Source organism: Chiloscyllium punctatum, unplaced genomic scaffold (assembly GCF_047496795.1).
Source record: "Chiloscyllium punctatum isolate Juve2018m unplaced genomic scaffold, sChiPun1.3 scaffold_671, whole genome shotgun sequence".
Taxonomy (NCBI): Eukaryota; Metazoa; Chordata; class Chondrichthyes; order Orectolobiformes; family Hemiscylliidae; genus Chiloscyllium; species Chiloscyllium punctatum.
In genome coordinates, this window is record NW_027310405.1 from 74742 (window position 1) to 83950 (window position 9209).

General features: G+C 57.2%; 1 pseudogene; it reads right to left on the minus strand.

Annotated features, from left to right (window-relative positions):
* Positions 1-6890, minus strand: part of LOC140473661 (TCF3 fusion partner-like) — a 17851-nt pseudogene extending 10961 nt beyond the window's left edge.
* Positions 6891-9209: the final 2319 nt, after the last annotated feature.

Consider the following 9209-nt stretch of genomic DNA (forward strand, 5'->3'; position numbering starts at 1 on the left):
TGATCAGGAGCAGGAACCCTGGCTGATTTCCCCTCTCTCTCTCTCTCTCTCTCTCTCTCTCTCTCTCTAACCCAGGGATCACTGGTAGTGATCAGGAGCAGGAACCCTGGCTGATTTCCCCTCTCTCTCTCTCTCTCTCTAACCCAGGGATCACTGGGCAGTGATCAGGAGCAGGAACCCTGGCTGATTTCCCCTCTCTCTCTCTCTCTAACCCAGGGATCACTGGGCAGTGATCAGGAGCAGGAACCCTGGCTGATTTCCCCTCTCTCTCTCTCTCTCTCTAACCCAGGGATCACTGGGCAGTGATCAGGAGCAGGACCCTGGCTGATTTCCCCCCTCTCTCTCTCTCTCTCTCTCTAACCCAGGGATCACTGGACAGTGATCAGGAGCAGGAACCCTGGCTGATTTCCCCCCCCCTCTCTCTCTCTAACCCAGGGATCACTGGGCAGTGATCAGGAGCAGGAACCCTGGCTGATTTCCCCTCTCTCTCTCTCTCTAACCCAGGGATCACTGGGCAGTGATCAGGAGCAGGAACCCTGGCTGATTTCCCCTCTCTCTCTCTCTCTCTCTAACCCAGGGATCACTGGGCAGTGATCAGGAGCAGGAACCCTGGCTGATTTCCCCCCCCTCTCTCTCTCTCTCGAACCCAGGGATCACTGGGCAGTGATCAGGAGCAGGAACCCTGGCTGATTTCCCCCCTCTCTCTCTCTCTCTCTAACCCAGGGATCACTGGACAGTGATCAGGAGCGGGAACCCTGGCTGATTTCCCCCCTCTCTCTCTTCTCTCTCTCTCTCTAACCCAGGGATCACTGGCAGTGATCAGGAGCAGGAACCCTGGCTGATTTCCCCTCTCTCTCTCTCTCTCTAACCCAGGGATCACTGGGCAGTGATCAGGAGCAGGAACCCTGGCTGATTTCCCCCCTCTCTCTAACCCAGGGATCACTGGACAGTGATCAGGAGCAGGAACCCTGGCTGATTTCCCCTCTCTCTCTCTCTCTCTCTAACCCAGGGATCACTGGACAGTGATCAGGAGCAGGAACCCTGGCTGATTTCCCCCCTCTCTCTCTCTCTCTAACCCAGGGATCACTGGGCAGTGATCAGGAGCAGGAACCCTGGCTGATTTCCCCCCTCTCCCTCTCTCTCTAACCCAGGGATCACTGGGCAGTGATCAGGAGCAGGAACCCTGGCTGATTTCCCCTCTCTCTCTCTCTCTCTCTAACCCAGGGATCACTGGGCAGTGATCAGGAGCAGGAACCCTGGCTGATTTCCCCCCTCTCTCTCTCTCTCTAACCCAGGGATCACTGGACAGTGATCAGGAGCAGGAACCCTGGCTGATTTCCCCCCTCTCTCTCTCTCTCTAACCAGGGATCACTGGGCAGTGATCAGGAGCAGGAACCCTGGCTGATTTCCCCTCTGTCTCTCTCTCTCTCTCTCTCTCTAACCCAGGATCACTGGGCAGTGATCAGGAGCAGGAACCCTGGCTGATTTCCCCCCTCTCTCTCTCTCTCTCTAACCCAGGGATCACTGGGCAGTGATCAGGAGCAGGAACCCTGGCTGATTTCCCCTCACTCTCTCTCTCTCTCTCTAACCCAGGGATTACTGGCTGATTTCCCCCCTCCTTCCCCCGTCTCTCTCTAACCCAGGGATTACTGGCTGATTTCCCCCCCTCTCACCCCCTCTCTCTCTAACCCAGGGATTACTGGCTGATTTCCCCCCTCCCTCTCTCTCTAACCCAGGGATCACTGGCTCATTTCCCCCCCCCTCTCTCCCCGTCTCTCTCTAACCCAGGGATTACTGGCTGATTTCCCCCCTCCCTCTCTCTCTAACCCAGGGATTACTGGCTGATTTCCCCCCTCTCTCCCGTCTCTCTCTAACCCAGGGATTACTGGCTGATTTTACCCCCACTCTCACCCCCTCTCTCTCTAACCCAGGGATTACTGTCTGATTTCCCCCCTCTCTCCCCGTCTCCTCTCTAACCCAGGGATTACTGGCTGATTTCCCCCCCTCTCTCTCCCTAACCCAGGGATTACTGTCTGATTTCCCCCCTCTCTCTCCCCCTCTCTCTCTAACCCAGGGATTACTGTCTGATTTCCCCCCTCCCCTGTCTCTCTCTAACCCAGGGATTACTGTCTGATTTCCCCCCTCTCTCCCCGTCTCCCTCTAACCCAGGGATTACTGGCTGATTTCCCCCTCTCTCCCCCGTCTCTCTCTAACCCAGGGATTACTGTCTGATTTCCCCCCCTCCTTCCCCCGTCTCTCTCTAACCCAGGGATTACTGGCTGATTTCCCCCCTCCCCTCTCTCTCTAACCCAGGGATTACTGTCTGATTTCCCCCCCTCTCTCCCCGTCTCCTCTAACCCAGGGATTACTGGCTGATTTCCCCCCCTCTCTCCCCCCCTCTCTCTCTAACCCAGGGATTACTGTCTGATTTCCCCCCTCTCTCCCCCGTCTCTCTCTCTCTAACCCAGGGATTACTGTCTGATTTCCCCCCCCCCACCTCTCTCTCTAACCCAGGGATTACTGTCTGATTTCCCCCCTCTCTCCCCGTCTCTCTCTAACCCAGGGATTACTGTCTGATTTCCCCCCTCTCTCCCCGTCTCTCTCTAACCCAGGGATTACTGTCTGATTTCCCCCCTCTCTCCCCCCTCTCTCTCTAACCCAGGGATTACTGTCTGATTTCCCCCCCCTCTCCCCCGTCTCTCTCTAACCCAGGGATTACAGGCTGATTTCCCCCCTCTCTCTCTCCCTCTCTCTCTCTAACCCAGGGATTACTGTCTGATTTCCCCCCTCTCTCTCCCCGTCTCTCTCTAACCCAGGGATTACTGTCTGATTTCCCCCCTCCCTCTCTCTCTTCTAACCCAGGGATTACTGGCTGATTTCCCCCCTCTCTCTCCCCGTCTCTCTCTAACCCAGGGATTACTGTCTGATTTCCCCCCCTCTCTCCCTGTCTCTCTCTAACCCAGGGATTACTGGCTGATTTCACCCCTCTCTCTCCCCGTCTCTCTCTAACCCAGGGATTACTGTCTGATTTCCCCCCTCTCTCTCCCCGTCTCTCTCTAACCCAGGGATTACTGGCTGATTTCCCCCCTCCTCTCTCGCCGTCTCTCTCTAACCCAGGGATTACTAGCTGATTTCCCCCCTCTCTCTCGCCGTCTCTCTCTAACCCAGGGATTACTGGCTGATTTCCCCCCTCTCTCTCTAACCCAGGGATTACTGTCTGATTTCCCCCCCCTCTCTCTAACCCAGGATTACTGTCTGATTTCCCCCCTCTCTCCCCGTCTCTCTCTAACCCAGGGATTACTGTCTGATTTCCCCCCTCTCTCCCCCGTCTCTCTCTAACCCAGGGATTACTGTCTGATTTCCCCCCTCTCTCTCTAACCCAGGGATTACTGTCTGATTTCCCCCCTCTCTCCCCGTCTCTCTCTAACCCAGGGATTACTGTCTGATTTCCCCCCCTCTCTCTCTAACCCAGGGATTACTGTCTGATTTCCCCCCCTCTCTCCCCGTCTCTCTCTAACCCAGGGATTACTGTCTGATTTCCCCCCTCTCTCCCCCGTCTCTCTCTCTAACCCAGGGATTACTGGCTGATTTCCCCCCTCCCTCTCTCTCTAACCCAGGGATTACTGTCTGATTTCCCCCCTCTCTCTCCCCCTCTCTCTCTAACCCAGGGATTACTGTCTGATTTCCCCCCTCTCCTCCCCGTCTCTCTCTCTAACCCAGGGATTACTGTCTGATTTCCCCCCCCCCCCTCTCTCTCTCTAACCCAGGGATTACTGTCTGATTTCCCCCCTCTCTCTCCCCCTCTCTCTCTAACCCAGGGATTACTGTCTGATTTCCCCCCTCTCTCCCCGTCTCTCTCTCTAACCCAGGGATTACTGTCTGATTTCCCCCCCCCCCCTCTCTCTCTAACCCAGGGATTACTGTCTGATTTCCCCCCTCTCTCCCCCTCTCTCTCTCTAACCCAGGGATTACTGTCTGATTTCCCCTCTCTCTCCCCGTCTCTCTCTAACCCAGGGATTACTGTCTGATTTCCCCCCTCCCTCTCTCTCTAACCCAGGGATTACTGTCTGATTTCCCCCCTCCCTCTCTCTCTAACCCAGGGATTACTGTCTGATTTCCCCCCTCTCTCTCCCCGTCTCTCTCTAACCCAGGGATTACTGGCTGATTTCCCCCCTCTCTCTCCCCGTCTCTCTCTAACCCAGGGATTACTGGCTGATTTCCCCCCTCTCTCTCCCCCCTCTCTCTCTAACCCAGGGATTACTGTCTGATTTCCCCCCTCTCTCTCCCCCGTCTCTCTCTAACCCAGGGATTACTGGCTGATTTCCCCCCTCTCTCTCCCCCCTCTCTCTCTAACCCAGGGATTACTGTCTGATTTCCCCCCTCTCTCTCTAACCCAGGGATTACTGGCTGATTTCCCCCCTCTCTCTCTAACCCAGGGATTACTGGCTGATTTCCCCCCTCTCTCTCCCCGTCTCTCTCTAACCCAGGGATTACTGTCTGATTTCCCCCCTCTCTCTCGCCGTCTCTCTCTAACCCAGGGATTACTAGCTGATTTCCCCCCTCTCTCTCCCCGTCTCTCTCTAACCCAGGGATTACTGTCTGATTTCCCCCCTCCCTCTCTCTCTAACCCAGGGATTACTGTCTGATTTCCCCCCTCTCTCCCCATCTCTCTCTAACCCAGGGATTACTGTCTGATTTCCCCCCCCCCCGTCTCTCTCTAACCCAGGGATTACTGTCTGATTTCCCCCCCCTCTCTCTCTAACCCAGGGATTACTGTCTGATTTCCCCCCCTCTCTCCCCGTCTCTCTCTAACCCAGGGATTACTGTCTGATTTCCCCCCTCTCTCTCCCCCCCTCTCTAACCCAGGGATTACTGTCTGATTTCCCCCCCCTCTCTAACCCAGGGATTACTGTCTGATTTCCCCCCCCCTCTCTCTCTAACCCAGGGATTACTGTCTGATTTCCCCCCTCTCTCTCCCCGTCTCTCTCTAACCCAGGGATCACTGTCTGATTTCCCCCCTCTCTCTCGCCGTCTCTCTCTAACCCAGGGATTACTGGCTGATTTCCCCCCTCTCTCTCTAACCCAGGGATTACTGTCTGATTTCCCCCCTCTCTCCCCGTCTCTCTCTAACCCAGGGATTACTGTCTGATTTCCCCCCCCTCTCTCTCTAACCCAGGGATTACTGTCTGATTTCCCCCCTCTCTCCCCGTCTCTCTCTAACCCAGGGATTACTGTCTGATTTCCCCCCTCTCTCCCCGTCTCTCTCTCTAACCCAGGGATTACTGGCTGATTTCCCCCCTCTCTCCCCCGTCTCTCTCTCTAACCCAGGGATTACTGGCTGATTTCCCCCTCCCTCTCTCTCTAACCCAGGGATTACTGTCTGATTCCCCCCCCTCTCTAACCAGGGATTACTGTCTGATTTCCCCCCTCTCTCCCCCGTCTCTCTCTAACCAGGGATTACTGTCTGATTTCCCCCCCTCTCTCCCCCCTCTCTCTCTAACCCAGGGATTACTGTCTGATTTCCCCCCTCTCTCTCCCCCGTCTCTCTCTAACCCAGGGATTACTGTCTGATTTCCCCCCTCTCTCCCCCGTCTCTCTCTAACCCAGGGATTACTGTTTGATTTCCCCCCCCTCTCTCCCCCGTCTCTCTCTCTAACCCAGGGATCACTGACCTTCGTTCTTGCTTCAATCTCTGAGTTATTTTTCCAACGCACTCCAAGCGGTTGAGCAACATCTCATTGACCTGCAATGGAAACGGGACAGTTTACAAACAGCACCGGAGTAAATCTGAATGTCCCTCTGTGTTCGTTTGACTCAGACATGTTCATGGACATTACACCCAGTGAAGGAACAGCCTGTTAATACTGTCGCTCCTTTGCTGTCCTAGAGTATATCCATCTCCCTCCGACCGTGCGGCACTCCCTCAGTACTGGGCACCGGGAGGAGGGAGTGTGGGTCTGGATTATGGAGCTCAAGTCCTAGAGTATATCCATCTCCCTCCGACAGTGCCCTCAGTAATGGAGGTGGAGATTGGGAGAACAAGGGTGAAGCAGTGGAAATCCAACCTTACCAACTCAATCTCCTTGCAACGGCGCAGGAGGGCGTGGTATTTGGGGCGGTACGCCTCCCGCCGTCGCCGCAGCACCTGCTCCTCGTCTTCCTCCTCGTCGCCCTCCTCTTCCTCGTCCTGCCACCTCCTCCTCCTCCCTGCCCCGACCCTCGTGCAGACCCGAGTCCGTGAACTCCACCTCCTGCTCCAGCTCGCTCGCCAAGATGTTGCCCCCGAAGAGTGGGGGGAGGGCCAGCTCCGAGCAGGGGCCCCGGGAAGTCGTCGAAACCGACCGCCGCCATTCCGGGCGCCCTCCTCGCCAATGGGGGGCGCGCCCCTCAGCTCCTGGGGGGGGGGGGGGGGGGCGATGGGGGCTAGCGAAGGGTGACGGGAGCCCGCGTGCGGTGGGGCAGCGGCGGCAGACTTGTCGCCGTCACCGGCTTGCCAATGGGAAGCCGGCTTCCATCAGGAAGGGGGCGGCCATCTTGGCGTGGTATTGACGTCACTCTGCGGTCAAGGGCTTGGGGGGCTGCGGGGGGGGGGGCTCCTTCTCTCCCTATCCACACAAATCTCCTCCTTGGGGCTCGGCGGGTAAAGTAACGGTGAAGAAAAAAGAAAAGCAGTGGATTTAAAGCTGCTCCTGGGCCCTCATTGCTCAAAGGCCCCCTTGGTCAACCTTGGAGAGGTCAGAGGGCAAACCTCCTCCTCCTCCTCCCCCCCTCCCGCCCTGAGGAAAAAAAACCCTCTAGGACAAAATGGCGGCGGGGCCGAAGCAGGCGGGTCCACGCGTTCGACGGACAGATCGCACGACCAATCGGAACCGCCGCCAACTCCTCCTCCAATTGGGAGCCGCTAAGGGGTGGAATGGCGTGTTTGTCTTCCTGACGGACACGCGACGCATCCAATGGGAGCAGAGAGCAACTGGGGTATATCGGCCACGAGCCAATGGGAGACAAAGGGTGGGCGGGTATTATTCTCGCGTTTAACCCCTCCTCTTCCACCCGGCGGCTGCGTACAGGCGGATTGACGCTGATTCTATCCAATCGGATCGGTGTCTTATTGTCCCGCTATCCAATTGGAACGCGCTTCTGCTCTCATTCCGCCCGCTGACGGGAGGGGGTGGTCGCGGCTGATGGACGGCGGCCTGATCCAATCCGCCGTCGAATGTCTCCCGGCTCTCGCTGCCGATTGGTCGGTGCCCCTCTGACGGACGGCGGCCCGGCCCCATTCGACAGCGTGCACCACGGTCTGCGACCCGCCCATAGGTGGATTGGCAGCCGTGCTACCCAATCAGCACCGGGGACCTCACCGGCCGCAGCCAATCGCCGGCGTCATGCCCGCGCCATGATTCCCCCCCCCCCCCCCGGAAATCTGGAAGTTTGCAAAACCGAAGTGGGGGACACCGATAAAAATTAACACTTTGCAGCATCAGCAAAAAAGAGATAATTAAAGTGCATTTAGTTTTTTGCCGCCGGAGTTTAGAATCTGCGCGTGTTTGCTGACTTTGTCAACTGATCCCACCCCTTTGCCGCAGGTCCTTCCGTCGATTGGTCGCTTCCGCTCTGATTGACGTTCACTTTCGCCAATCGACCCGCCCTTCCTTACGATTGGCATTGTTCCCCCGCCAATCGCCGTCCAATCACCGACGCGCGGACCAATGGTGCGTGACGGAGGCGGGTCGATGTGTGCGTTCCCGCCCCTTCCCTACTACCCTCCCCCATTTGTTCGTCCATCCCACGATTGACGTGAGCGTTCGCCCAATGGGCCATCCGTATATGCGTGCGTCACAGTAGGGGGCAGGTGATGCGCTCTAATTGGACCCCCCGCCTCCGATCGACGTATTGTCCGCCAACCAACGGCGTTGATCTCTCACGGCCTTGGGCGGGATTTCCATTGTGCCGTGTCCTGATTGGCCATTCCGCCCGAACAGACGTCCCTCTCAACCAGTCAGCGCCCAGGCGTTTGGGGTGGATTGACGTGCAGCTTAGTCCAATCAACGCCCTTTCCGGGACGGCTGCCGTTCAATGGGAACTTGAGGGGGGGGGCGGGTGTTCGTTGCCTCCGACGACGATTGGTCGGTCTCCGCTGAGTGATGTGAATCTGACCAATCGGCAATTGCCCGTCTGTTGTTTTTTCCCCACCCCCCCCCGCCACCTGCCGCAGTGAGCGGGACTGGGAGGCGGGCCCCCTCGTGACCGACGTGGCGTCTGACCAATGAAACGCCGCGATCGCCCACCGTCGCGTCCGCCGATTCGTCAGCCTCCCGCGACGTACGTGCCGGCGGCCCAATCGGAACAGCCACCCTGCGCACAGGCCGTAGGGGAGGGCGGGACTTCCGGATATCTCCCCTCACCACCGGGTCCCTGGGTTTCTCGCGGCGGCGGTTGCGGATTTGAAAAGGTTGGGCGCGCGCCTCGGAACGCGCGGCGGTTGGCGCTTCAGGCGGGAAGGTCTGATGTACCAGGATGTTGGCCACCCTTGACCAAATTACCAGGACGTTGGCCACTCTTGACCAAATTACCAGGACGTTGGCCACTCTTGACCACATTACCAGGATGTTGGCCACTCTTGACCACATTTCCAGGACGTTGGCCACTCTTGACCAAATTACCAGGATGTTGGCCCACTCTTGACCAAATTACCAGGATGTTGGCCACTCTTGACCACATTTCCAGGACGTTGGCCACTCTTGACCAAATACCAGGATGTTGCCCACTCTTGACCAAATTACCAGGATGTTGGCCACTCTTGACCAAATTACCAGGATGTTGGCCACTCTTGACCACATTTCCAGGACGTTGGCCACTCTTGACCAAATTACCAGGATGTTGCCCAGACTTGACCAATTTTACCGGGACGTTGCCCCGTCTTGACCGGTTTTACCAGGACGTTGCCCGGTCTTGACCAAAACACAGTGACGTTTGTCCAGCCCTGGCCGGTTTTACCGGGACGTTGACCAAAACCACAGGGACGTGGTCCAGTCATGACCGATTTTACCAGGACATTACCCAGTCTTGACCAATTTACAGAGATGTTGCCCCCACTCTTGACCAAATTACCAGTATGTTGCCCAGACTTGACCAATTTTGCCGGGGTGTTGCCCGGTCTTACCGGGACGTTGTCCAGCCCTGACTGGTTTTACCGGGACGTTGCCCAGTCT